We start from the raw sequence: 5,704 nt of genomic DNA on the forward strand, positions 1-5,704 counted from the left end.
CTCTAAATTCACCTCCTTTCCCGCTCTCTAGCAATGCTCTGTCGTCTGCTTTCGTCTCCTCTTTCTGCCCCCCCCCCCCCTCCCTCATCTCCTTTGCCCCCTCCTCTGGGCTCCTGATTCTTTCTACAGCCTTTATACTGCTACTCCCTGGCTTCTTCTTACTGCTGTCTTTCAGCCACACCCCTGATCTTCTGGTAGGAAAGATCTGCACCTAGCCTTCTCGGACAAGGGCAAAAAATCTCGGAGGGCCCGTGTGCAAGTTGCGCACGTTAAAGATCCCTTGGTGGTCTAAAATCGATAAGAGTAGGCTTCGGCCGCCATCTAGGCAAAATTCAAAATTTCTTACCAACTGAAAAAGTTAAATGTGTTCCGCGCGCTCATATGACCTTATGCAGTTGCGAGCGCCGTAAAAACACTTACAAAAACAAAAATAAAGGAGTTTCGTTGCATTGAAGAACAGATTGTGACTTTTTGTCGATCTTGGAGGACAGGACATGGAGGTGGAGGAACATTGGATCAAAAGGCAAAGATGTCTTTACTTCAACAGGACAAGAAGTACTTGGTGATAGGAAATGGGTATACCTTGGAACGGACTAGCTGTTTTGTTTTGGTAAGTGTTTTACGGCGCTCGCAACTGCATGAGGTCGTATGAGCGCGTGGGACACCACCTTTAACATGTTCAAGTGGTAAGAAATTAGAATGAGAGGCGAAGACTTTAACCTCTAGGCCACGAGAACCCCCACGATTAGCCAACACTCCCAGGATTTAGTTTTTTTTTAATATCCGAGGTCAAGAACGCCCAAACTGAAATTTGAACCAGATTCATCCGCTTCATAGTCCAGCATGATACCAACTGAGCTAGCAGGGCGTGCCTCCCGTGGATACGATTAAGAATTAAAAACATCTGAAGGCAGTGGTGAATCAAGGGGATCAAGAGCAGATGCACTAATAAAACAACACAGTACAGCAGCTAAGAATGACAAGACATCATTAACCAAAGACAAGGAGTTCACAAACATGTTGGCAAAGACAAGTGTTATTCTTTTCGAGAAAAAAATCCACGAAGAAAGCATAATTTTGTGGTCTGTTGGGCCCATGCCAATGTCAGGATTTTACTATTTTGATTTTCTTTCTTCTCTGGCTGCCTCTGCTTTAAAAATTCTGGTTTCTAAAAAAAGGGGAAAAAACCCAAACCCTTAATGCCACATACCACTGTGATCTGTCACGACAAAGGGTATCCCACTCATCCACATCAATGTCGGAGCAATTTTTCAGGAAACACAAGAGTCTGAAAGAGTCTATTATACACTTTCACAGTATTCGTTTCTCAAGAACCGCCACAATATTTTTTTTCAGAGCGCAACTAGTATGTGGTTGGCGGGTGCTCTGATGTATTTTGTTGCTTCTTTCCTATCGAACATCTATGATAACTCTTATCTTTTCTCCTTCTTTTTTGTGTTTGTTACACTCTTGTAACCTCTCTCTCTCTCTCTCTCTCTCTCTCTCTCTCTCTCTCTCTCTTTCCTTTTTGACACACATATATGACTTTATAATGTTACAAGTGTCGTAAACCTCTCCCTAAAACCAAAGAGGTGAACTGCATGCACTATTACTAGTATCATCGTCTCGAGACGCCCTGACCTTCACACAAACTGGAAAAGAAATAAATCTTTAACTTCGTGCGCATGCGTAAGCGTATGCACACGGTGCCATAAACAGGTTCCACTTGACTTACTATTTTCACTAAGTCTCACTGTTCTTTATTTGTCTGTTCCGCTGTGGTACGCACCATAACTTCTTCTTACCACCAGACTTTTCTCGGGCAGGTCTAAAGCCAGAACCTGGCGGAAACTCAATTCTTAAGACGCATTTGCGAGAATTTGTGTTCCCACGTTATGAGTATGTTTCCATCATGATGATTATTTAACAAATGAGTGTTTTATATGATGTAATGTTGGCCAATGGCTTAAACACTGAATAAACTTACTTATTTACTTACTTATTTACTTATTTACTTACTTACTTAACAATGTTGAGACCGGCGTTTAACACAAACCATTTCACCATTTTCACTTACCTACTTACTGTCCCATCATTGTGAAAGGACATGTTCCGAATTTAAACTTGATACAGTGGAACCTGTTCAAGAAGACCAACCATTGTCGAGGAGATGGTCATCTCAGTGGGGGGGAGTAAACCTGTACAATACGACCGTCCTTTTCGAGAATGTGATCAGAGAGAGTCAAACATAATAATGCAAGACGCCTACCCATCTTAAAGGAGAAAAGTGGTCATCTTAGACAGGTGAAATTCTTGAACAGTGTTTTTATGTCATAGAAAGAAAAAAACGCAAGGGGGGGAGTGTAAAGTGGTCGTTTGTACAGGCGATTATGCTCTACAATTAGTCGTTAGAGCAGGTTCGTCTCTACATAATGTATACCACTTCATTATTCAGTAGGCATGCCTGCGATTCCTGAAATGCAGTCGAACATGTCCTAACAGTTACCTGTCTGAGACAATTACCTGCACAGACGACCACTTCCCACTTACCTGTTTTGGGTTTGTTTGTTTCAATAGGTTCCGGGTTCGAATTTGGATAGCGACAGAAATATTTCTTCTTTAAAATAGTCTCCTTTCACTTTCACCTCCTTTCCTGCTCTAGCAATGTTCTGTCGCCTGCTTTCGTCCCTACTTTCTGTCCCCACCCCCTCACCTCCTTTGCTTCCTCCTCTGGGCTCCTGACTCTTTCTGCAGCCTTTCTACTGCTACTCCTTGGCTCCTTTTTACTGCCGTTTTCAACCAAACCCCTGATCTTATGGTAGTAAAGATCTACACCTAGCCTTCTCGGACAAGGTTGAAAAATCTCGGAGGTCCCGTGTGCAAGTTACACTCGCTAAAGATCCCTTGGTGGTCAAAAAATCGATAAGTGTAGGCTTCTGCCGCACCCGGGCAAAATTCAAAATTTCCTACCAACTGCAAATGTTTAATGATTCCCGCGCACTCATATGACCTTATGCAGTTGCGGGCGCCGCAAAACACGTTATTCTTTATATGGCGAAAATAAATAATGACACTACTGTCCAAGGCGTTACCTGACTAAAACAATCACTGTTCTCACCGTCAATGATAGTGGTCGTCTTAGACAATATTTTCGACTGTACAATTAATCATGTTACAACAAGATAACGTACATTTATTCAAGATTTTACACGTTTGCGTCTGTGGTATATATATATATATATATATATATATATATATAGAGAGAGAGAGAGAGAGAGAGAGAGAGAGAGAGAGAGGGAGAGAGAGAGAGAGTGAGAGAGAGAGAGAGAGAGAGAGAGTGAGTGAGTGAGGGAGAGAGAGAGATGGACAGAGAAAGAGAGAGAGAGAAAGAGAGAGAGAGAGAGAGGGTAGTAGTAGTAGTGGTGGTAGTAGTACTAGTAGTAGTAGTAGTAGTAGTAGTAGTAGTAGTAGTAGTAGTAGTAGTAGTAGTAGTAGTAGTAATAGTAGTAGTAGTAGTTGTTGTTGTAGTAGTAGTAGTAGTAGTAGTGTTTTTATTATTGTTGTTATTGTTGTTTTTATTATCATTGTATTATTATTATTATTATTATTATTATTATTATTGTAATTATTATTATTATCATTATTATTATCATTATTGCTATTGTTATTATTGTCTTTATTATTATTATTATTATTATTATTATTATTATTATCATTATTATTATTATTATTATTATTATTATTATTATTATCCTTATTATCATTATTGTTATCATTATTACTATCACTATTATTTTTATTTAATTTTTTTAAAATTATTATTATCATTACTGTTATTATTATTATCATTATTATTGGGTTTGCTGTTTTTTTATTTCTCCATGAAGGAAAACCTGGTTGGCCCCTACTGAATCAATAAAGGAATTTGGTTGGTAGTTTTCACTCGGTATAAGGGGTTAAACAAACCTTGCCCAGACGGATGATTGTTGTGGTAGAAGGGTAGAATCAGTACACCGAAACACCCATACACACACATACACAGTGACTCACACATACAAACACACAAATACATACACACGCATGCACATACATACTCATGCACATACAGACAGCTATGCACACACATCCACACACTCATACGGACATGTATACTCACTCATACACATCCAGACATTAGGCACATACTCACATACACACACAAACACACACAAACACACATACAAAACATACACACAAACACACAAATACACAAACAAACACACATGCACATACACATAAATACAACTCAAACACACACACACACACACACACACACACACACACACACACACACACACACACACACACACACACACACACACACATACACATACACACACATACACATACACATACAGGCACACATACACCCACAAACGCACACACACACACACACAGACACACACACACACACACACACACACACACACACACACACACACACACACACATACAAAAACTCACACACACGCGCGCACACACACACACACCAAACGTTGGTACCGGCGTCACTATCTCCCGACTCACGTAAGCGTCAGAAAGTCTCTTTCACACCCTCATGGTGCGCTCCGGTGCACCGCACGATCACCCGGGGCCACGTCTTTACGTCTTTTAATCTCGCTCCACTGGTCAAAACACAACAGTCGCCACCCAACCGTCGCAAACTCATGATCCAAACATTCTATCAGCATTGCCTGGTTGTGATGCTTTTAGGCAAATACGACTTTCTCGCACGGGACGAGGGTCGTGCGAGTCACCAGAGCAAAGCCAGGCTGTCTCAGAACAGTATGGGGCCGAACAGTTAATGTGAGTTGGTCTTTACTGCAAAATGTAACCACCACAATAGTCTGGCAGCGTGGGGTGGCTGGACAGCGGTGACCATCTCTCCATTACGGCACAGCTGAACGGCTTTATTGTGGCCCAGTGAGAGTATTGGGAGCGGAATGTTGACCACACTGCGGACGGGCGTCCAGACCATCATGGGGCCTGAATAGCGCTCGTCCACAGCCAAAAGGTTCCATCGAAGGCCAAAAAAAGGATAGATCTAGTCGAAATTGTCCAAGACGAACACGGATTGTCGAGGATAAAAAGGGGTTGTCTTATACAAGTGGAAATTTTTGGCAGTGCAATTGTGATATATTTTTCTTCTTTTTTTTTCCTTTCGTGAAAATGAAAGGTGGGTTGGGGTGGGAAGCGGTCGTTTATACAGGTGATCGTCTTGGGCAGGTGGTCGTTAGAGCAGTGTCGACAGTTCCCCAAGCCTCCTTCTGTTCCCTCTGGTTATATATTATTATTCTCTTCTTGTTTGCAGAAACAACCTTTTGGCTCTGAGCCCGCGACATGGAGAGAAGTCTGGAATCATGAACAACGGGCGAATAAGACATTGGCTGCCCACTGCTCCATGCAGAATTAATGTTTGTGTTACTCCGCCTTTCGGGAAGGTTGGATTATTTCAAGCTGAAAAGTTTTCAGTATTAACGACAGTCTCCGCCGATGAAACAAACATAGTGTTTATGTTTGGAAGTTTAGTTTTAGTATGAGTTTTACGGCACTTGCAACAGAAATAGGTCTATAAGAGCCCAAAAGATTAGAAGTGTTGTTAGAGAGCAACTACATACAAAATAAAAGAAGGAAGAGAAAGTTTAGTTTTAGTATTAGTTCAACG

The sequence above is a fragment of the Aplysia californica genome, unplaced genomic scaffold (assembly GCF_000002075.1).
Source record: "Aplysia californica isolate F4 #8 unplaced genomic scaffold, AplCal3.0 scaffold00281, whole genome shotgun sequence".
NCBI lineage: Eukaryota > Metazoa > Mollusca > Gastropoda > Aplysiida > Aplysiidae > Aplysia > Aplysia californica.